The sequence below is a fragment of the Equus quagga genome, chromosome 12 (assembly GCF_021613505.1).
Source record: "Equus quagga isolate Etosha38 chromosome 12, UCLA_HA_Equagga_1.0, whole genome shotgun sequence".
Taxonomy (NCBI): Eukaryota; Metazoa; Chordata; class Mammalia; order Perissodactyla; family Equidae; genus Equus; species Equus quagga.
Genome location: NC_060278.1, coordinates 88,699,415 through 88,723,783, shown reverse-complemented (window position 1 = coordinate 88,723,783; position 24,369 = coordinate 88,699,415). Strand labels below are relative to the sequence as shown.

General features: G+C 51.2%; 1 protein-coding gene across 6 annotated transcripts in view; it reads right to left on the bottom strand.

The window, feature by feature from the left end:
- Positions 1 to 23,500, bottom strand: part of EPB41L1 (erythrocyte membrane protein band 4.1 like 1) — a 117,463-nt gene extending 93,963 nt beyond the window's left edge. For 3 of the 6 annotated variants that reach the window (XM_046678404.1, XM_046678403.1, XM_046678411.1), the window contains exons 1-2: positions 22,948 to 23,160; positions 7,196 to 7,246 (exon numbers count right to left, since the gene is read on the bottom strand). The gene's annotated coding sequence lies outside the window, so the exon portion shown is untranslated. Of the gene's footprint in view, positions 1 to 2,536; positions 2,623 to 7,195; positions 7,247 to 22,947; positions 23,161 to 23,381 lie in introns of those variants that run through there. The other 3 variants (XM_046678405.1, XM_046678406.1, XM_046678408.1) reach the window with 3 other exon arrangements.
- Between the last annotated feature and the right edge of the window lie 869 nt (positions 23,501 to 24,369).

The window sequence follows — 24,369 nt, the reverse complement described above, 5'->3', positions numbered from 1 at the left end:
GCCACACCCAGAGGTTGACCCCTGCAGCACCTTTGGCCAGGAGTTGAGCTCCCAAAGCATGAAGACCTGAGCTTAAACCATGGGCAAGCCACTTCTCCTCCCTCAGGACTCACAATGCCTTGTAAAATGGAGATGGTGACACCTTTCTGCCTCCCTTAAGGAGTGCTCTGAAGGCCACCTACAGTGATGGATGTGAATATGCTTCATAAACTGTAGAGTGCCAAACAGATATAAGAGATTATTAATAACAGTAACATTGCCATCATTAGCCTAGCTGGCCCCCACAGAATCCCAATCTCTAAGTGTGGATTATCATCATCATCATGGGTACCAACAACATAGTAACACCTACCAGTTATTAAGCACTCGACTGTGTGCCAGGCACAGTGCTATGTTCATTGCCTGATGCTCTCATTTGGGCTCCATAACCTCTGAAGCAAGAACTTTTATTGTCTCCATTTTACAGATGGTAAAACTAAGTCATAGAGAAATGAAGTATCTCCTTCAAATTCACATGGTAGGGGTGGAGAAAGGGTCTACACCCAGTCTGTCTGAGTCTGGAGCTCAGCTCTTTTCAGCTTCATTCCATTGCCAGGGTAAGAGCATGTCTCTTTGTTGAAGCAACTTCCAATCTGCCAAAGCCTGATGTGGCCCTGTAGTGACAGGTCACTTCACTGACCCTTGTGGTAGTAACACTCGAGGTGGGTAATAATGGCTGATTTTGCTGTTCCTGTTTGACAAATGAGGCAACTGAGCCCCCAGGAAAACTTGGCAACCATGTGTCTGAACTCAAGGATCACAGAATACAAAGAATACACTGTAGAGAGTGGATCTAAAGGGGGCAACTGAGGCCAAGAGAGGGAGAGGGACCTGCTCAGGCCATTCATTCAGACCTTTCCTGAGACCTGGTTCTTGGAACACAAGGATGAAGAAGGCAGTGTTTGCTATTTTAGTTTTATAATGCTGCCCGCACTCCACTGCTAGCTTCCCCCTTTGCATCCAGGGCTGGCGACTGCTGGCAACTGATGCCAATTACTTTCCTAGTCTGAGTCTCCGTTTCCCCACATATCAATTGGGGAAATAAATCCTGATCAACAATGGATTCTAGAGGCCAAAACCACTTCCACAGGCCACACAAGGCCCAGGAGGCCAGTCTCGGAACCTTTGCTTCTTACTGCTTCCAATCCCTGGAGGTCTGGAGGTAAAGCAGGTGCCAACACTATATTCACAGAATTGTGCAACCATCACCACTAACTCCAGAATCCCCATTATTCTTAGCAAGTGCTGAGCTGCAGCCCCCAATGCTCCTTAGAGACCTACGGCTCCTCCCTGGTTTGGCCCAGACACTACTTTTCTGGGAAAACCCAGGGTGCCCCTAGGAAGAATTTCTCTGGGGCAGAAGTGGAGCAAAATGTAAACACTCAGTGGATACTACTTAGTGAGTGTTCTACTTAATGAAACAAAGCTGTGGATTTTCTGGGAAAGGGGTCTACCGTATCAGCCCAGCCCAAGCCCAAGCCTTTTCCCAGCCTTGCCTCTCCAGCTGCCCTAAATGCAACAATTGTGCTCACCCCAGCCTCAGTTTCCCCATCTGCTCCCTGGGAAGCAGGCTGAAACACATGCTTCCAACATCCCAGAAAGGGATCCTCCCAACAAATGGCTAATCATATCCACCTTGTCAGAAGAAAAAGGCCAGCCTGTCACGTCAGCCAAAACTGGCAGGAGCAGTAGGCTGGGGTTGGATTGGGGAATTCTCAAGCTCAGACCTGGTGAGTGAAGCTTTATTCTGCAGGCCTTAGGAAAGTTGGGAAGGTTTGAACTGGGGACATGACCCCCACATACTGGGCTGGACCAAAGAAGGAGTTCAGAGGCTGTCCTAATAGCCATCAGCACTGAGCAATGGGAAGAAAGATCAGGATTCCTGGACACTGACTTCTGTCTTAAGCTCTGCTCTGCCACTCATTAGCTGTGTGACTTTGGATAAGTCACTTATCTTCTCTGAGCCTCAGTTAATCCACCCACAAAATGAGGATAATTATACCCTCCCTGCCTTACCTCTCAGGATTATGGGGTAAATCTGATAAGATGATGAATAGAAAAGGCTTTTGTAGGAAAAACATAAGGGCCTGAGATTCTAGTCCAGGTGCGAGAGGTGATAAGGACCATGGGGATGAATACCCCTCCAATGAAAGAATTCCCCTGCCCTTCTCCATCTCTTTTCCTCCTACAAAAATGCTGGAATCCCTCCAAAAAGGGTCAGAGAAATGCAAGAATCCCAGAGACAATAGGGGTCGCAGAAGGAATGCTAGACATCTGGGCCTTGTCTGGGTGACATTCATGAAGCCTGGGCCCCTCAGAGACAGCCCCTCTGGCACCCAGGCAGGCAGCAAGCCAGGGAAAATTATCTGTATCCAGGTAGGGAAGAGTCAAAGTAGCCAGAGTCAGCATTTCAGAGCCACTGCTAAGGAGGAGGAGACAGTAGGCAAGAACAGGGAAGGGGAGGCACAGGTTTCCTTGTTGAGTCTCCCACACTTACATCCCTCCTGAGACAATGATGCAGCCACCTTTCATGTGACAACTTCACCTGTGTCGTTTTCCTCCTCTGAACCTCAGCTTCCTCATCTGTAAAATGGGGACGATAAAGCCTCTGACACACTGTAAGTCCAGTTCAATAAATGTGACTACCATTCTTCCATCCTTTGAAAGCAAGGGGGCTGCCAGCACTAACATCATACTCTTCCCCCAATTTTCCACCTGAGTTGTTTGAAAAAAATCCGAAGTCACTTTCAGGACAGAGCCCAGGCTCTGAGGGCATTATCCATCTTCTGACAAGGTGGATGAGATTAGCTGTGTGTGCAGGTGGAAGTGGGGACAGGAAGGGGGGGCGGGGGGGGTCTCTTCGTGGATTAGAGGTACATGCTTCAGCCTGCTGCCTGGGGAGAAGATAGAGAATCCTCCCCTCACCAAGGCTGCTAGAAACCACCCTGGCTCCTTAAGTTCTGTGCCGTCTGGAGGAAGGGCTGACCCCGGGCAATGGACCACAGGGGAGCACTTTTTCCTCCATTCACCACCAGGAGGATGTGAATGAAGGACTGCTACCTGCTGGTGCCCAGGTGCCCTGTGTCCACCATTCATCTGGAGCCCGCCCTCCTCACCACTGGGAGAAAAGGTGAAGGAACTGGGCACCAGTGTGCAGCTTCACATCTCTGAAGAGAACAGTATGGAAGGAGGGGGCTCCTTCTGTGAAGCCTGCAAGACACCTGGCCACCCTCCCCCCACCCCACCCCAGCTCTTTAGTTCTGGCCAAATTAAACTACTCCCGCTTCTCCCTTCCATGTCTTTTCTCAGGCAGCTCACTTCTCCTGGAGAGTCCTCTCTGAATGGCACGTCCAAATCCAGCCCCCTTCAAGGCCCAATCAAATGTCCCTTCCTCCGGGAAGCACCTTTTGACTGCTATGCCCCATGCTCCCCTCTTTCCCTGAGCTCTCTCCTCTGAACATCAGCTTCACTTTTCCTGTCCCTCTCCAATGACGATTTGCACCATTGACTGTGCCACAGCCACACCTGCATTCAGTTATTTCCCCTCTGGAGGACACAGGTGACTGCAGTGGTTTCTAGCACAGGCTCTGGAGCTAGGCAGAGCTGAACTCAACACCAGCTTTGCCATTTATTAGCCATCTGACTACGAGTAAACACTTACCCTCTCTGAGCCTCCATTTCCTCTGGAAAACAGGGGCAATCATAGTACCTACTCTACAGAGTTGTTGTTGCAATTATAAGACATTAATGCATATGAAGTTTTCAGCACCGAGCCTGGGACAAAGTGAGAGCTCAGTAATGTGACTTAATTGTTATGGTGACCATTCAGGGAGGTGCATGGATGATTTTCCTTTACATCCCCTGAAATACCTACCACAGAGCCACACACTGGATGGACTGCTTTATGTGGAGGCAGATCTGAGTGCAACATAAGAAAGCTCTATTTCAACAGGCAGAGCAGTGTAACCTGGGCCTGGGCTGTCTCTGCAGGTCATGAGCTCTGTGTCACAGAGCAGCATGCGAGCATATGTAGCACAGCCACTTGACCTATCAACCAGAGGCAGCAGATGTGAGGCAGAGCATGAGCTCTGAAGCCAGACTCCTTGGCCTTGAATCCCAGCTTCTCCTCTTACTCAATGTGTGACCTCCACTAGCTGAGCCTCAGTTTCCCCATCTATAAAATGGGGATGTAATTGTCATAAGGACTAATGAAATAACACACGTAAAGCAACAGACATGCTCAGCACAGGGAGCTGTGTTCAATTCAATACACACTACCTATTATTATCACTGTTGGTATTTGTATTATTATTACTGAAGAGGAGAGTTATGGCCCTTGCAGATCTATGAGCTGTTCATTCTCCTATAGCCCAGGATTCCACTAACAGCCTAGTGCTCTTGGGGTTCTGTCTGCTCAGTAGCCTTCCTCTCTCTCTTCTTCTGGTGATAGCCCAGCCCCTCCATTCACTACGTGTAGGCACAAGACCGAGGCCTGGCCACTCAGAATGTCCCTATCGCCCAGCAACAATGATTGAACCAATCAGAGTCCTTCCCTTGGATTGATATATAGACCCCAGCAGAAAAATAGTTCCTTCTTTCTGTTTCAGTTGCCAGGCTGGGGCAGCAGACAACCATTTCCTAATAAGGACAAAGAGAAGAAACAAGCAGTGATGGGAAAGAGAAGGAGAGTTGACCTGAATCCTTATACTTTAATCCCATGAACTGCTCCAGGGTCCATCAGTCTTTTTCTGGTTTAAGCCACTTTGAGTTTTTGTTACTTGTTTCTAAAAAGCCACGCCCAATCATACAGGCCCTAACCAAGATAAGGTCCATGCTGGTCATAGGCAGGGCCAGGCAGAAGCCAGTATTAGAACTGCTCCTGTACATTCTGATACAATCCCTATCATCTGGGCTGCAAGGGACAGCCTACAAAGCATGTTCTCAAGAATTGTCCTTGGGCCAGCCCAGTGACGCAGCAGTTAAGTTTGTACGTTCTGCTTCACTGGCCCCAGGTTCACCGGTTCAGAGCCCAGCTATGGACCTATGCATTGCTTGTCAAGCCATGCTGTGGCAGGCGTCCCACATATAAAGTAGAGGAAGATGGGCACAGATGTTAGCTCAGGGCCAGTCTTCCTCAGCAAAATGAGGAGGATTGGCAACAGATGTTAGCTCAGGGCTAATCTTCCTCAAAAAAAAAAAAAAAAGAATTGTCCTGACCCAGTGGTCTTCAGACACTGCTTCCTGGAGCCCTGAGAATCTGCAGAGACACCTCCAAAAACATCCACGGAACAAAGGGCAGTAAGGAGGGCAGCAAGATTCTGGTTAACTGCTGTGAATTTAACCATAGAAGTTCTGTTACAAATGCTTACATATTGGGATTCTGCTGCTCCAAAAAGATTTGAAATACCCTGTTCTAATAGAGATGCAGAAGAGTATTAACTAGTAGCCAGGGCTGAGAGGTCCATTCCCATTCCACAGAAGAAGAAACTGAGGCCCGGAAAGGGGAAGTGATGAGGCCAAGACCACAGAACAAGTCAGTGTCAGAGCAAGGACTTGAACGCAGGGCTCCAGACTTGCAGGCCAAATGACTTCCACCGCACAAGGGTGCCTGCAAAAATCTATCATCTCTCACGTTTCCTGTCTCCTCCAGTAAACTGCTGGTTGTTAATACCTAGATTCTCATCTTTCTCGGCTCTGACCCCTATAGAGCCCACCGCCTCTGAGCCTGGCTCCTTGGAGGGCTTGTGGAAGTTCGAGAACTTATGAAATAAGTGTGTGAACCAACCTCTAACTCCCCTTACCACACCCCCCTCGATGCACACATACACTTAGTTCCCCTTCTCCCCAGCCATTTGCCCAAATGTCAGGGTAAGACCGGCAGGCCTCCTCCCGGGAACTCCTAATCCACCTCCTCTGTCCTGGCTGTGCTGTGGCTGTGGACAGAGGATTCCTTGTTCCCAGTGCTTCCTGCCCAGAGATCTCTGTGGGGCCCATGTGTTGGCAGGAAAGAGCCAAATTGCTCCTTTTAACTGAAACTAAAACCACCTCCTACCCCCGCCACCCCCAGGAGCAACACACTCCAGTTCTGTTTGGCATTTATTCTACCTGACCCTGCCTGGCTCAGCCCCACCCCACCCCCATAGCCCCTGCTCCCTAGACACAGACACACACACACACACACACGCACAGGAGAGGTCCCCTAGGGGTACAGAGGTGCCTCACATCTACTCAAAAATAAAAACCAGAGGATTCTAGAATGGCAACATCACACCCCTGGCATTTGTGCCTTACTAATAATCCCACAATGGTATTTGCATATTACTCACAATTTCTCAGTCCGTATAACTTTGTTGGCTCCGTTCCCTCTCCAAGCCCTCACCCTGCCAGAGTCACAGAACCTCCAAGTTGGAAGGGAGCTTTGACATGCTCCAGGCCAGTGGTTTGCAAAGTGTCTTGCACAGAACCTAGGAAGGGTTCCTGTCATTGTCCAGGGGTTGCTGGGGCTGAGGAGTTAGCCAATTAGAGGCCCCCAGGCCTAGTCTAACTTCAAGCACGGCTGCAACCCCTTTAGCTGTTTTGTACATTGAGATTCCTTGGGGTTCATTTGGAAAGGGAATATCTCTCCCGGAAAGTTTGAAAATAACTCGTTTACTCTGACCCCACCTTCCCCCACCCCCTGCCCTGACGATGTCCACATGATCCTGAGGCCAAAAGAAAGGAAGGTAGCTGTCCAAGGTCACTCCATAGTCAGTAGCAGAACCAGAATGAAAACACTCTCTCCTGAATCTAGTCTACAATCTGGGAGTGGTCAATCCAGAGAAAACAAGGGCTACAGGGTCAGTGGATCCAGCTTCCAGGTCCAAGGTCATCCATCACAAGCCATGGTGGCATGAATAAGCAATATAGGCAAAGCACCTTGTCTAACTCAGAGATGCTAATGAACATGCATTTCAGTCCCTACCTCAAAATCAGCCAAAACCAGAGAGGACCCTCAGCGCTGCCCCCCTTTTCAAAACCACGAGAAATCTGTGACCTAGACAAACCCTCACCCTCCCCAGCAGTAAAATATATCAAAATAGAGGTTCTGAGGGCCTGGAAGGCCAACTTGTCCAACCTGAGCAGAAGGAGAATCAGGCTGTGCCTTTGTAACACTCACCCCTCCTCCGTCCACACCAGCTCCCTGGGGGGAAGGACGTCAGTCAGGTACCTAGAAGGAGGAAACAGTGTTAGCTCCTCCGAACCGAGTTCATGGGCCCCGCATGGAGCTGGAAATTGAGAGGCTGGCATTTGACTCTCTGAGGAACCTTAGGGAAGTTGCTGAACCTGTTAAACAGAAAGGCCCTTGTGAGTACACAGAGAGCAAAGGGGAAAGTAGCAAATATGAAGCTGAGGCGGCCAGCAGGGGCCAGGCTGTGAAGGGCCTTGGACGCCAAGGTAAAGAGTTCAGTATTGATTCTAAGAGCAATAGGAACTCATTGATCTATAGGGTAGAGGATGGACTGAGAAGGGGTAAGAGTAGCTTTAGGCATATAAGTTAGGAGGTTGTTGTGGTTGTCCAGGGCGCATGTGACAAGGGCCCAGACTGGGATGGTAGCAGTAAAGCTTGAAAGAAGTGGATGGATTAAAGAGATACTATTTAAGCAGTGGTATCCACAGAACTTGGTGGTAGACTGAATGTAGGAGGATGAGGGAGGGCAGAGTCCTCCCTACCCTTTATGCACTTCCTTCCATGTCAGTCTCATGGTCTCCAGCACCCAGAAAAAACATGCCCATTGCTCTCTCAACCTGGCTTATCCTTGCCTCAGTCTCCCCATCTGTAACATAAATATAGTTGGACTCAGCCAGTGGTCCCTAAAGTCCTTTTAGCATTAATGTTCAGTTCTGGTCTAATTCACTTACAGAGTATTTAAGCCCCTTTTCAATCACCTTAAGCCCCAACTGCAGGCCTAGCCTAGTACACATGGAGAAGGATTGTTAGAAGGAGAAGCCTCAGGTCCCTGGACTCACACGCTCAGAACAGTAGCATGGGATACTTCACATAGAACACAAGAATCAGGCCACTAGGAAAGTCACTGGCTGAGGTTGGACCAGCAGGATCAGAAGCTGTGTTCCCAAGCACCTTCTCTCTCCCCCAGCTCTGGAGGCCAGCATGGGCCTCAGGACACTGCTACTTCAGCTGTAAAATCAGTCACCCAGCAGCTTGCAACCCACGTTCCCATCCACTGTTTCCCAGCACCCAGGCTGACCCCAGGAGGCAGTGCAATACAGTGGTCATAAGATTGGGCCCCACAGTCACACAGATCTGGTTTGAATTTTGCCTCCATCCCTTTCAGGCTTTGTGGCCTGGGGTAAGTCTCTTCACTTCTCTAAGCCTTGGTTTCCTCATTTGGAAAATAGGAGTACTGTAATAGTGCCTGTTTCCAGGGCTAAGTGGAGGGTTAAGTGAGATGATGCATGTGGAGAGCTCAGCAAATACCTTACCACAGCGATCCAGGAGGTAACAGCCTCCCTTTACAGATGTAGAAACTGAGACCCAGAAAGGGGAAATGACGCAGTGAAGACCACTACAGCCATTCAGTGCTGGGGGGAGACCCAGAGTCCAGGTTCTTAACCACTAGGTTGCAGGCACACCATTTTGGTTCCTGCTTCTCAGATGTAGAAGTTGAGACTAAAAAACTACAAGTGACTTGACCAAGGCCACAAAGAGAATTAATGGTGGAAGAGGGTTTTGAACCCAGGTCTCCTTGATGAAAAAGCCCGTGGTCTCCTCCATGGGTAGCCAGAAAGCAGACGTGTGTGGAGAAGCTTCAGATTTCAGGGCCCTTTAAACCTGGAACAGGGACAAACTCAAATCTGGGCAGATGGAGGGGGGTGGTGGCGAAGCTACCTTGAGAGGAAACCAGAAGGAGCTGGTGAAACAAAAGCCTCTTTCTGGGAAGCCTCTCTGGGGACTGGGCAGGAGAGGAGGGGGCTGACAGGCAGGGCCATCCGTCCTGCCAGGGCTGAGCTGCGGGCTGGATCTAAACAAACAGAAACAGTTCCAGCTTGGCCACCAACTTGCTGTGTGATCCTAGACCACTCACACACACATACACACATACTCAGTTCTCTGTTCCTTCAACTTGAGAATGAGATGGTTGTACTGAATGGTGTTGAGGCCCCTTCCAGTTACAGGACACTAATAACAACCACTCCTCACAAGCTCTGGACTCCTGGTCAGGCCCTACTCCTATAACCCCAAAAAGGAGGCCTCTTAACACTGGCCAATATTACCACAACAGGGCTGGGAGGTCCTGCATTCAGGTTCAGGCTGTATGGCCAGGTCACTTCTCCTCAGCAGGCCTCAGCTTCCTCATCTATAAAATGGGCACGTATCTTTGCCTGATCACCTACAGAACAGGAAGATCCAAGGAGCTACCTCAAAGGCAAGACATCCCCTAAGGTAATGAACAAAGCATCCCCTAGTCCCCATCCCAAATCCACTCTGAGGCTTTTTTAACTTCTCGTCCTTTCCATCCAGCCCATGTCCCCTGGGAGAAATGGAACAAGAGAATCCAAGCTGACAGATGCAACAACAGTAGCAACAGCCCCTATGACTAACAGTAGTAGCAACAACCTCCACAGCTAACACCTGACAGCTCACACGTGCCAGGCACTGTGCTCACTGCTGCACTCAGATTCTATCTCAGGTAATCCCCTCAATCAACAGGTAAGCCCCACCGTTAGTCTAGATTTGCCAATGATAGACTAAGGTTCAGCAAAGTGAAGGGACTTGCCCAAGGTCACACAAAGAGCAAGTGAGTGGCAAGGCCACCCAGAGGTAGGCTCTTCATTTGACCTCAAAAGTCTTAATCTTATCCTGGAGGCTATGGGGTTATCCAGGCTAACTTCCGCCATGGGGCATGGCCCAGATCTAGGGGGGAAATGTGTGGGGAATATCTGATTTTCACCCCCTCAAGCCTCCCCAAAGAACCAGTCTTTATAGTCTTATACTATTATTCAAATGTGTTCAACTCAACTCTCTGGCTAGAACAGCGCTGTCCAATAGAAATATAACGCAAGCCACATATGTAATTTAAAATTTTCCATAACTGCATTTTAAAAGTACAAAGGAATAGATAAAATTAATTTTACTAATATATTTATTTAACCCAATATATCCATTTCAAGATGCACTCAATATAAAAAAGAGGTATTTTACATTCTTCTTTTTCATATTAAGTCTTCTAAATCCAGTGTGTATCTTACCTTTAGAGCATCTCAATTCGGATGCTAAATTTTTATGAAATGTTTAGATTCTCTTAGCCTTTACAATTGAAAAAGTAAATTCGCGAATTTAAGTTCCTAAACATATCGTATAATTTTTTTGCTAAGTGAAGGAACTATTCTTTCTAAATTTTAAATTAATCAAATAAGATTAAAAGTTCAGTTCCCCAGTGGCATTGGCCACATTTCAAGAGCTCAGTAGCAACATGTGGCTAGTTGCTACTGTATGCACAGCGTGGCTCTAGACAATCAAGTCCTAAAGGGCAGGGCTGGTGGCCTCCAGGGCCCTAAGCCAGAGCCAGTCCTCTCAAGACAAAGTTGATTGTGAACAGAACGGTATCTGTTCGTTCAACAAACCCCTACTGAGCCTAATATTACTATCTGCCTCTGGTGCCTGTTATATTCACAGTGATGGTGACAAAGGGAGTACCCATTGTTCAGAAGATAACATTGTGGCTCAGAGAGGTGGGCCACTTGCCCTAGGTCACCTAGCTTTGACCCCAGGCCTGTCTGACTAGGAAGCCTGAGCTCTATCCCTAAAGCTTGACAGGGGCCCGGTCTGGGGTTTGGCCTTCTGGAGAAAGGAATAAGTCTTTGCCATTATTCTCAAGGACCCCTCCTCCATCAGTCTAGTGGCAGAGAATGGCCCAGAACAGGACACCCAATGAAAAGGGTAAAAGGGAAGGAGAACAGGAGAAAGGCGTGGCATGACCTGCACTGGGTGGGGGTCCTGTGTATACAGCGTAGGCCACTGTGGCGCCATCCCCACACCCCCACCCTGCTAAGTAAGAGGCAAAGCCAGGAAGGCCCAGTGGCTGTCAGCTCCCTGGGTGGGTCCCTGGGGCTAGGCGCCATGCCCTCCCCGGCCCCTCCCCCCGGGAGCACTCCCCTAGAGGCCTTGGACTCCGTCAGAGCCAGTACTCACCTCCCAGGGTCACCTCACCTGGAGTCAAGGGAAAGAGTCCAAGAAGCAGCCCGCCCCCTGGAAGGAGGGGAGGAACAAGCCCTGGAGGCAGATTCCAGAAAAGGGAAAAGGTGGCAGGTACATGCCAGAAAACCCTGGTGGCTCTGCCCCCTCTCCTGGGGAGCACAGCTAGCACTCGGCCCCTTCCCACCAGCCCAGCAGGGTGAAACTCTCACAACTATTAGGTTTAACAATTAACTCTGATTGGTTTCCATTTCAGCAGCAGGCAGTTTCAGCAAAAAGTCTCATCTGGGGGTAGGAGAGCTTGGAAGGGGAACAAAGAGGAAGGGGTCAGTGCAAAGGAAAAAAGGGTGTTAGTGGACCCCCACCTCCTCTTTCCTGTCCCATCCTACCACTGTGGGACAGCTCATGCGAAGGCCTAAGTTCCAAAGGTCAGGGACAGTGACTCAGCACAGTAGGTACTCAAAAAAATATTTTTAATTAACAAAGAATGGGGCAGGGTGAACTAGAATAAAACAGGTAAGATAGACGGGCAGACTGATGGAGGAGAAGTGCAGGAAGGCAAAAAGTGGCTTGCTCTGGGCTGGGCATCTCCCTGACCTCACCAAGACCAAGCTAGGTTAAGGACTGGGACAGCAGCCACCCAGGGCATGCAAGGAATGTGGCTTTGAAGTCCCCCACCCCGGGTCTGCTCTTTCTAGCTGTGGACCTTTGGAGCCCTCATTCCTCATTTCTTTCCCCAGAAAATGGGGGTGATACCACTACGGTATCATGCAGGGCTGTACAGGGCCAGGCCCACAGATGCACGGATGCTCTGTACCCTTGTAATACAGTCATGTCTCTTGCTGCTTGGCAACAGCCTCCTCCTCAAGCCACCCGCTGAATTCCCCCACATCCCAATATTGCCCTAGTTCCCACCTATGTGGCCCTTTCTCCTTTCCGGGAAGGAAAGCCTGGAACAATGACGGCTCCAGCCCACTCATATCCCACTCACCTGAGATCACACACACACCTTGGCAACAGATCGCTCCCAATCTGACACGTACTTGTCAGTTACACCCCTTCTTGGGTTCTCCGGCCCCCTCCTAGCCCTCTTCCCCCAACCCCTGTCATAGGCCGAGGTCCATAGCTCACAGGGGCTGGTGCTGAACTCACTGTGGCCAGTTCACCAGGTCTTCTTGGATGAAGGATCCGTCTCTGGGCCTCTGCTTCCTATCTGTATAATGTAGGGGCCCAGGGAGTGGATCAAGAGACAGCTTCTCCTGCCGGCTCTAATATTCAGAGATTCTGATGTTCCTGGGATCAACTTGCACTTTAACTTCAGACAGACCAGAGTTCAGCTCTCAACCTTGGCCAGGTAAACACGCAGCCCTGTTATTATGGGATAGACTTCAAGGTGAGCCTGCCCAGGGCTGGGACTGCAGCCCACCCCTGACCATTCTCAGCTCAAGCCTGAGCAGAGGGACAAAGGCCCTCCCTACTCACTGGTTCCCCCTACCTCTGCCATAAAGCCCTAACTTTTCTGCCCCACCCTTCCAGTCTTCTCTTTCTCGTTCTCAGTAGTAGCATCATGAGCTACAACTCCTCTGAATTATTCTTGGCAAAACAAAGCTTGAAGTTCCGCCTCCACCTGGGGTGCTGACCCTAAGCCCCTTCCATATGGAGATTCTGGAGCTGCCTCTGCTTCCACTCTGCTCTTTCCTGAATCCTTCCTGCAACTCTCCAAGTATGCAGCCCACTTTCCCATCTCCAGTCTGGAGCTCCTCTCCTTTCCCTCCACAAGGAGCATCTGTCTCCCTGCCTCCCACTGCCCCTTCTGCTTTATGCCCATCCAGCTCAAACGTCACCTCCTGCATGCAGTCTACACTGATCACTCACTCCTCAGCTCACTCAGCCATGTCTCTGCCAGACACCAGTAGTAGAGATTTACTGCCCCTACTTGACCATAAGACCCTGCAGACCAAGGAATTCCTGCAATGATTTTTCTGTATCTCTGACACTCACTCCCCAGCACAATGCTCAGAACACAGTAGGTATCTGCTGAAACAATGATCATAACCATTAACTGAAAAAGAATGAATTGTGATTGTTTATTGACCATTTATTTTTTACAATGTTCCAATCTCAGCATTTTACATATTTCATTTTAGTCAAGCCTCCAAGCCTCCAATAGACTGTCATCCCCACCCCCTTTGATTTAAGCCAAGGAAACCGAGGCTCAGAGAGATGAAGGGACTTGCCCAAGATCACACAGCCAGGAAATGGCAGAGTCAAGACTGGAATTTGAGTTCTTACTCACTGCCCTACTGGCTTCTCTCCAATCCACCAATCAAGGAGGGGATATGTGAGAAGTCATGGCCTGCCAGTGACAGGGTCAAAACCAGCCCAGCCCAAGACCAGAGACAGATTCTGCAAATAAAACTCAACTTTTTATTAAGCACCTGCTCTGTGAAAAGCTAGGTGCTGGGGGGCAAACAATGATACATGAGACATCCTAGTGCTCACAATCTAACGACAGAAACAAGTCATGTCCCAGGATAAAGCTAAGACCAAGCAGAACTTGTCCCCAGAGGGGAACAGATAAGGTACTAAGGGAATCCAGAGGAGGGAAAGACAAATTCTCATTGTGGGGGTGGGGATGGGAGGACTCACAAGGCTTTGTGGGACAGAGGTTGGCCACTGAGCTGAGCCTTGAAAAGGCGGACAGGATTTCAACAGTACTGGGGAAGGGCAGGGTGGCATTCCCGGCAGCGAGGAACTCAGGGAGCTGGGGCAAAGACATAGGTAAGCACTGGACATGTCCCAGGAGCGCCAGGAAACACATTCTCCAAGCACTCCCCCACCTTGGCACTGGCCTCAGTGGTCCAGCCCTGAAGATGGCTATCGTGAGTGTCCCCAGATTCACAGGCACCTGGTTCATTTATGGTGAGTGGGCGTGGAAAGAGAGAAAGGACTGAGCACCTAGGCATGTGGTTTGACAGGAGGGACTTGAGGGGTTAGAATCCGGGCTCAGTACGGAATCTCTGAAGATGGGAGATGCTAAAGGGAGGGGGTGGACTCGCCAGAAGCGGGTGAAGCTGAGGAGGCAGCAAGAAAAAGGGCAAAGAATGTAAACTGGGTTCTGGCTTTCAGAACCACAGATCAAAGCTACACAGGACCTTGGGCTTATCCTATCTAACCCCCATTTCACAGCTGGGAAAAGTGAGTCCCAGACAGGGGGAGGGACTGGTCCACAGTCTCTCTGCATCTTCACTCAAAACCAGCAATGTGCTGAGAGGCAGGAGAGATCTGTCTTGATGCCTGACTCTGTCATTAGCTGGTGACCCTTCTCCAGTCCTTAGGCTCCCACTCTATAAAACATCCCTGAAGACGGCGGTTCTGAACTTTTATGGGTTGTGACTCAAAGACTCAGCTGATGCCTATGGATCCTCCCCGAGGACAAGGCCCACTCTCAAAATTGTGCATGCTGTTTTAGAGGTTCATGAACATCCGAGACCAGCACTCTCCAAGGGCAATCTGAGAATCTTCTGTGTCCCAGTCACCTCAACAGGGAGCCTGTTAAAACACGCTGATTCCAGGGTACCGCCATCGATCCCACCCTCCCATGGAGCATCCGAGTTTGACTCTCTGGGGTGAGCCCTGGAAGAGAGAGTCTTTAGCAAGCTCCCCTTTGCTGCTGTCAGGGGAGCAAAGTTTGAGAAGCTCTGCCTTAGGGAACCGTCAGAGATGGGGGCAGGGATGGGGCGCTAAGCTGCTCTCCTTTTAACTGTTTCATGTATTAAATTTCTGCTTCCTTGCCTATGAAGAGAGGGCTCTCTGATTAGAAGTTTTAAGCCACTGCTCGTTAATCAAGGTCCCTTCTGGTTGAGCCACCTGCTCAAGCTGACCATGGTTATGGTCATCGTGGGGGTGGGTGGAGGCCCAGCAAGCCGACTGCAGCTGCTCCGATTCTGAAGTGCCACTCGAGATCAGCAGCCCTGCCTGGGAGGGAGTCTGGACTCCTGGGCGCAACTTGGGGTAAGAGAGGTTTCCTATCAACTCCAGCTTAAAGGCTCCTTTCCTCTCGCTAGACTGTCGCACTCTGGCCCTCGGCCAGCTCTGGCTTCCTTCCTTTTCCTTTCCAGCACAAGTGTCCTCCTGAACCCGGGTCCAGCCTCTGCCTCCCTTGCCTCCACCCATCACTGAACCTGACAGGGGATCTCCAAGCCCCCAAGCACCCTTCTGAGATGAAATGATCACTCTTTGCAGATAATAAGCTTATTTAACTGGAAGACTCAAGATAATCAATGAAAAACTAAGGTGGTCAGTGACAACAATATCTAGGAAAAACTCACATGCCTTCAGACCTGCCCTGTCACTTGTCCCTGATGCAAGTCTCTCCCACAGGTGGGCAGTGCCTAGGACCAGATGGGCTCAGAGCCTTGGCCAGCCCAGGGCGAACACTGTAGGAAGGCCAGTCCCTGAGAGGGTGACAGCACAGGTCTGGGAGGCAGGAGACCTGGATTAGAGACCCTGTTCTCTGAGCCAAGAATTTCTTCTCTGAATTTGAGCAAATGTGTGCCCCTCTGTGAAGCCCTAAATGTTCTCAAAGGCCCCACCTGGGGCAGTATAGGAAAGACTCAAGAGCACCCATGGGCTTTGGATAGATCCAGACTTGAAATCCCAGTTGTGCCACTTGCTGGCTGAGGACTGGGTAGGCCTTGGGCGAGTTACTTAGCCTCCTTTAATAAAATGGGGTAATCTCTGCCTAGCTAGGTAGTTGCAAGAATTAAAAGACATAGGCACGTAAAGCGCTTAGCACGGGGCCTGGCACATGGTGAGCCAATAAGTACGCAGTTGATTATCAGTCACCAGAGGGAGCTCTGACGAGGAAGATTCTAGGCTTTTTAATTCTTATGTGGCCCCAAGCAACCCCAAAACCACTCACTGAACTGGGTCTGGAGGCTTTATCCTTAAGATGTTTAATCTGGAGAGAAGATGGGAGAGGGAGGACCGGAAGGCAGGAGGGGCGCGCTGAGAAGAGAAGGGAGGAAGGTAAGCAAGGAGTGAGGAGGAGCCTGACTCCCCCAGCCTGGGGGAAGGAAGATGACTTCAGGGAAACGGCCAAGACAGGCTATGCCTTCTCTCCTTTCCAGAGCCTTCCCTAGGCCCGCCAAGGCAAGGCTTAGAGGGACACAGCCTGCTGAGAAGCACCACCCTGGCTGTCAATAGGGACATTGAAGCCTTGAGTTACCTCCAGGCTCTGGCTCCTCATGCTGCTGCTGCCCGCCTGTGGTGGCCTCCTCCCGCTGGTGCAGGCAGAGATGGCCAGAGCCAGGCTGAGAACAAAACAACCTGCCCATTCAGCCTGCGGAGGCACTGCCTGCTCACTCAGGACTCAGGGACCAGCCTCGCCTGAGATTCTGATCCTGACTCAGCAGGACTCTTCTCTGCTGGGTCCTCATCTCTGGGCCCTGTGCAGAGCTCTCTCCAGGCCTCTACCTGCCCCAAGCTCCTGCTTCTGGGGGTAAAGTTGCAACTAGGAAAAAAGCACTGTTCAGACTGTAAAGAGGAGCCACAAACAAGGCGTTCCAATTGCCACTGACCAGCTGTGTGACCTTCGGGATATCACTTCTCTCAGAGCATGTTCCCCTCCTCTGGCTAACGAGGGCAATGGAGGGCAAGGACCATCCCTAAGGTTCTCCCAACTCTGACAGCAGCTACGCCTCGCAGGATACTTCTGAGCAAAGGGGCAAAGAGGACTTGCCTCAGGAGAAGAGTGGGCTGGGCTGCGCTCTGCTGAGAATGCAATGGATGTGGCAACGGCCAAGGGTTATTATGAAGATGACGATTATAATTAAAAATCACAGCAACAAACTCTTAAGCAATTTACAAAGAGCTTTCTCATTATCCCCCAGGATTCACAATCTACTGAGGCAGGTAGAGCTGATGATGATTATTCACATTTGGCAGAAGAGGAAAGTGAAACAAGATAAAAGTGACTTTTCCCAGCTACTAAGTGCAGAGAAGGAGGAGCCGAAGAGGAAGTGATAATTACTGGGTGCCTGCCCTGTGCCACCTCACTAGGGTTTCCTCACATCTGTTATCTTGACCAAGTCTCCCCAGCACAACAAGCACCGTGGGTGCTACTGCCCCCATTTCACAGAAGAGGAAACTGAGGCTGAGAAAAAGTAACAAATCTATCCTAAGGCTCACAGCTGTTCTACTGCAAAGCCTGGATTTGGACCTGGGCTTTAAGCCCTGCACTCTTTTCCATCTTCCTGTATGTACTGGGTTGAATGGTGTCCCCCCAAATTCATGTCGATCCAGAACCTCAGAATGCGACCTTATTTGGAAATAGTCTTTGCAGATGTAATTAGTTAAAATAAAATGAAGTCATACTGGATTAGGGTGGGTCCTAAATCCTATATGACTGGTGTCCTTATAAGAAGAGGAGAGGAAACTGAGACACACAGGGAGAAAGAGGAAAAGGCCATGTGATGACAGAGGAAGATGCAGCTGCAAGGCAAGGAACACCCAGGATTGCTGGCAACCACCAGAAGCTAGGAGAGAGGCATGCAAAAGCCTCCCCCTCAGAGCCTTCAGAAGGAATCAACCTTGCCAACACCTTAGTTTCTGACTTCTAGCTGTAGAATTGTAAGAGAATACATTTCTGCTTTAAGCCACCCAGATTGTAGTACTTCGTTAAGCAGCCCTGGGAAATTAATACATTGTGCATCCACTGAGTAGGAGACCTGAGACTCTTAAATTCCAATTTTCAGATTTCCATGCATTAGGCAGCCTTGAAGGTTAAAGAGGACCTGGGGGCCCATGAGAAGTCATTCTCGTCTCCCCATCTTGGTGGCCCAGGCTAGCCTGAACTCCATCAGTTGTGCTTCTTCCATGTTCTAGGTCTCTATCCGCCCCACTGGGCCCTTCCATCACACAAACAAGCACCCTCTGAGCCCAGTCTCAATGCTCCCCCTCCACCCAGACCATCCTCTATCACCATCTGGAGAGCTATATTTTTGAAATGCAAATCTGATCCTTCCTGGTTAGCTTAATCCTCTTCCCTAGCTCCCTACCACCTGTAGGACTCAGTCAAGATCTTCAGCCTGTATCAGATGGGGCCCCAACCTCCTCTCAGGCCTTATCTCCAGCCACTTGCCCCACCTGTCCCCACCACTCACCACCTTCTGCTCCAACCACACGGAACTATATGGACTTCCCCTAATAAGCCATGATGCCTTTGCACATACTGCTCCAAATACCTGAAAGATAAAATCCAACCCGACTACCATCTTTCTCCTCCATGAAGCCTTTTTCCTCCATGAACAGCCATACCCTAGCACCTTGTACATTGTGTATCTTTGCATATCTGCCCCCACACCCAGCCAGCGAACACTGTTGTATTCATTTCTGTTTCTGTAGGCCTAGGGTCCAGCACAAATGCATTCAAGAAGGTTAAATTGTAGAGTAGCCATAATAGTAATAATTGCTAACATTTACCAAATGTTTACTATGTGCCCAGCACTGCACAGAGCATAATATGTATGTTACCTCATTTCATTCTCAAAACAACCCTGTGAGAACAGATTGGTGGTTACCAGGTGAAATGGGAGCAGGAGAGCAAAAAGGGTAAAGGGGTACATATGTATGGTAATGGATGGAAACTAGACCTTTGGTGGTGACCATGTTGCTATCTATACAGAAGTTGAAATATAAGGATTATACACCTGAAATTTACCTAAGTTATAAACCAATGTGACCTCAATTTTTAAAAAAAGCCAATGAGACAGATACTGTTATTGATCCTGTTTTACAGGTGAGGAAATGAACAGATGAAGTCACTTGCCAAAGTCCACCCAACTAGAATGTGGCAAAGTCAGAATGACCCTAGAGCCAGTGCTAGTAACCAATACTAGGTACACTATCCATCCCAATACCTTCATTTCACAGGAGAGGAAACAAGCAAAAGAGGAACAGTGATTCGCCTATGGTCATGTAACAGCGCGTGGACCCAGATCTTTAGATTCCTTGTTCAATGCCCTTCCTCTTCTCATTCTTGCAGGATCCTAATTCAAGAGGACACAGAAAATGAGCTAGATTGTGTCTCCTGAGGGGCTTTCTCTGGCCTCCCTTAGAGCAGAGCCCAGGCACACAATGGGGGCTCAAATCTATGGCTGGTAGCAATAAATCTACAGTCCTGGTGGTTTTGGTCAATGATGGACCGCATATGCGACGGTGGTCCCATAAGATCAGCACCATACAGCCTAGGTGTGTAGTAGGTTATACCATCTAGGTTTGTGTAAGTGCACGCTATGATGTTTGCACAAGGACAAAATCACCTAACAATACATTTATCAGAAGATGTCCTCGTTGTTAAGCGACTCATGACCATAGTACTTCAAAAAAAAATCTGAGGCCTGCTTAGATATTACAATGTCAGGGCCTGAGAGGACAGTTTGGGTATCATTTAGTGCCACCTTCCATTTTATAAAGTAATCCATTCAACTAATGTATTGAACACTAATCATAAGATAGGCATTATGTGGGGGCACTAGGAAGACTGATAAGCAAGTTCCCACCCAGATGGTATTTGCAATCCAGTGAGGGGAGACAGACAAACAATTAACAAGTTCATGCATAATTACAAACTCTCAGAAGCACTATGAAATACAGGGAGCTCTACAAACACATAACAGGAAAAGCTGACTTATCCTAAGAAGTTGGTAAAGGCCCCCGAGAAAGTGATTCTCAAACTGAAATCTGAAGAATAGGAGTTAACCAAGATAAGAAGCAGGGGAAGAGTGTGCTAGACAGAGGGAACAGCATGTGCAAAATCCCAGAGGCAAAAGCACTCATGGTGCCTGGATGCACTAAAAGAAAGCCAGAGAAGCTAGTTTCCAGAGAGGTGGGCAGGGACTCAATACTGCAGGTCTTGTAGGTCAAGGTAAGAAGTAGAGAAACTGAGCAGAGCGGGGAGATTCCTTGCTCAGAACCTGACCCAGAGCAGACACTGTCAACGAGTCATCGCATTATTCAGTGAAGGAGTGATTATCCAAGATCACAAGGAAGACCTGGGACTTGAAACCAGAACCTCTACATGCCAGGCTAGAGCTGCAGGCTACTTCAGATTTGTGTGCCAGAGGGGGCAGGGGATGCTTTCCAGATGCGTCAACCTACAGGAGGTTCCTCCTCCCTGTCTGCACCTCTCTTGAGTTCTAGAGTGCATCAGAATCACCTGTGTTTGTTAAAACATAGACTGCTGGGTCCCAGTCCCAGAATTATTGATTCAGTAGGTCTGGTGGGAGCCCCAAGAATTTGCATTTCTAACAACATCCCAGGTGACCCGGCTGTTGCTGGTGGGTGGCCATACTTTGAGAACTACTGCTCTAGACTAGAGTATCTGGGGACAAGGTGGAGTGGTGAGTGGGGACCAAGGCTAACTAGGATCCTTAGGGGCTAGAAGGATGGATTCCTAAATCTGGGTAACACTGAGCAAGGGAAGGGGCCTCAAAGTCCCAGATTCCAACCTACTAGCCACTCAGCCAGGGAAACTGAGGCTTAGGGAGTTTAGACTCTTACATAAGAAAGGCTCAATAAAAATGTGTTGAGTGACGAGGTAAATACATAAAAGGTTTAACCAAAGTCAAAAGGAGACCCTGGACCAGACTCCAAGGCTCCTGAGCTCCAGGCCAGAGCCTTTCCTGTCCTGGGAAAGGGATTTGGGGAAGGGGACAGCAAGCTCAGCTTTCCCAGCTTCTGCTGCCTTCAGCAGGGAAACATTTTAAGAATTGCTGAAATCTGCTGTTGGCCCCCAGTCCTATCACCCATCCACCCTGCTTCCTTTCACATTCCCAGCTCCCTCCCTTTACACTCCAAATCCTGGGCACTTTATCCTGGCAAGCCCAGCAGCAGAGGGGGAGGTGAAGCTACAGGGAAGAAGAACTAGAAGAGGAGGAAGAATTCTTGCACTTGGATATCCTTCTTCCAGAATAATTACTTCCTCCTATAAGAGTCTTGGTTTCTCTCTATCCTTGTATCCAGTCTAACTGCAATCTACCTACATTCCAGTACCAGCATCTGAAACCCACAAAGTCAGGGGCTAAATTTCCAAACCACCTTTTCACCTAGTTTTTCTAAAATAGAGTGGCACTGGACAGAATTTTTCTATTCTATTCCAGCTGGCAGCAAAATGACACTTCTTTTGCAAACCCACATGCACAGATTCACTAATATACAAACAGCTATATGTACATAAAAACAAATACACCAGAACTTATGAAAAAACACACATAGATGTCAAGAGATACATTATTCACTGTTCATTGATAAAACATACCTATGCATCCAAATGCGCAAGAAATACACAGAAAGAACACACACATGCACATAGACTACAGATGTAGAAATGCATGCACTGCACCAATACACGGGGAAAGGGGTACAGACACACCCAGAGATGCTCTCAAAGTAGAGGTCTCCTGAAAGGGGATTTCTTGGCGGGGGAGGGGGCTGGCCCTTTAAGAGCGTGGCTTTCCCTCCTCATTTCAGGGCACCTAAGGTGTGGCTCTACCCACTGGAGCTGGCAAGCCTGAGGGTGGGAATGTGTCTGACCTGGCCAGGCCCGGTCTGGCTCTGGGCGAAGGTCCCTGGGGCTGCGACAGGAAGTGGATCTCTGAACCGACTGGGTCACCAGCCTGGGGACCACGGTCGCCACCACCACCACCCTACACCCACATCCATAGCCACACCCACGCGCACCCACTCCTCCACGCTCCCACAGAGGCTTCAGGCAGGACACGCCCTCCGCTCCAGCTCGGCCCAGGACGGGCTCCGCTGTCGGCCCAGCTCCCTCTGGCTCCCGGGGTGTGGCCGCCCACTTGCCAGCAGGGAGTCCCCTCCTGGCCCGGCGGGACGCTCCTGTCACCGCCGCCACCCACTGCCCCGACCAGGTGCCCCGCTCCGGGCGATGGCAGCGCCTCGGCCGCCGCCCCCACCCCTTCCTCCCGGCAGTGCGGAAACAAAGCCGCGCACACGCACAAGGGGGCTACGCGGGGCTACGCGGGTGCACACCCGCCCTCACACGCGCACACACGGGGAGTCACACTGACCCTCACACAGCGACAAACACACACACACACACCCCGCCAAGGGCTCCAGCCACAAGCAAAGCCACTGGCACACACCCTCATCCAGATGTACACACTCAGCTACACATTCAGACACACCCTCTCAGAGACACATTCACGGATAGACACACGCAGACACACACACCCTCACCCAGACACACACATCACCCAGTCCAGACGAGCGAAGAAATACAGAGCACACACCCTCACTCACTCACACACACACACAGATGCACACCCGGTGTACACACGCAGGCGCGCGCACACCGAGCATCCACTTGCACGGACCCACGGGCACACGCGCGCTCACACCCAACACACACCCGAGACGTGGACCCCGACACACGTACCGGCGCCAGTACTGAGACGCACGAACCGAGGCCCGGGGCTCCTGGCTCCGGCGCCCGCTCCCCGCCCGGGTGGTGTCCAGCCCCCCCCCCCCCCCCGCCCCCCGGAGCCTGCCCGCCGGCCTGTCAGGGCTCGAGGACGTGGGACCGAGCTCGGAGCCCTCGGTGCTTACACACACACACACACACACACACACACACACACACACGAGCTCAGACGCGGCGGGGGCCCGGGGCCCGGAGGCGGGCGGCTAACCTGGCGGCGGCGGCGCGGCTTCCAGGCACTGTCTGTCCTCGGTCGGTGCGTCCGGCCGCCCGGGGGGCTCCGAGGCGCGCTCGAGCTGCGCAAAAATGCCCCGCTCGCTCGCTCGGTCCCTCCCACGGCGCGCAGCCCCCTCCCCGCCCGCCCCCCTCGCGGTCTCCCCCCTCCGCCCCGCCCCGGCCGGCCCCCGGCGAGGAGGCGGTGGCGATCCCGGCCGCCCCGGCAGCCACGGGCGAGCGAGCGAGCGAGCAGCCAGGGGAGCGCCGCCGCCGCGGGAGCCGCCGGAGCCGGGGCCGCGCGTCGGGAGGAGCCGCGCCGGCCCCCGGGGAGGGGAGGGGAGGGGAGGAGGGGGCTGAGCCCCGCGAGCCTGCCTGGCGCTCGTGGCTCGCCGCCCGCTCCCCCACGTGGGGCCCGCGCCCGGCGCCTACCTGAGCGCCCGGGAGCTCAGAGGCCGGGAGCGAGCGCGGGGCGAGGGATAGGAGACCCCACGCCGGGCCTCCTCGCCCTCCCTGTCCCAGCCGGGTGGGCTCGGGCCCCGCCCCCGCCTCCTCCCAGGTCCCGGCCAGCGCCGACTTCGGTCTTCTTTGGCTCCGACGCCTCGGCTCTCGGCCCGGTGCCCCGGGCTAACCCCACGGCCAGGCGCCCAGCTCGCCGGCCTCCTCTACCTCGGTCCGGACCTGGCCGACGCCCACCCGCCGCCCGCCCATTGTTCCCGCGGCCCGAGCTCGCGGAAGATCGCGCCACGCGTGCCAGCCCCCTCTCGAGTGGGAATACCTCTGGACCCTCTGGGGGCTCTCCAAGGGCTGGCCCCTCCACAGGCGCAGGCGTGCCCAAAGGAAAGAGCTTTTCTAAATTAGAGTTATAACCACTGCAGCCCTTATAGGTGCCCCTTCAGGTCCTACTTTGAGGATAGACTGAGGCTGGGGAAGGGAGGAACGAACCCAAATTCAGCAAGCCCGGGATAGCAGCGGGGAGAAGCTGGGGCACAGATTAGGAGTCCTCATTCCGTAGATGAAGAAACCTAGGGAATTCCTGCCCCAGGGTTCCTAGGACAGGGCTAGGCCCTCCAGAAGAGCAAGGAATGATGAGCCTGGCCTCCTTTGTTAGACACTAAATAAAGCACAGAGACGTGGAGGAAGAAGCAAGTCATGCACTTTGGGAGTTTTACTGAAAGTCAAGACACATGGAAAGGGCTCTCAGTGCAGGAGTTTTCACCTACCTGTCTCACTTAGCCCTAACCACCGTCCTCTGTGGCAGCTGTGATTATCCCCATTTTGCAGATGAGAAGCTTGCCCTAGGTCTCTCCACCAGGTGGCACAGAGCCAAGATAAAGCCCAGCAATTATTCAGTTCTTCGCTGGGCTCCTCCCTCCAGTATAGGACACTCAGTGCCAAATGAGCAGCCGAGAACACAACA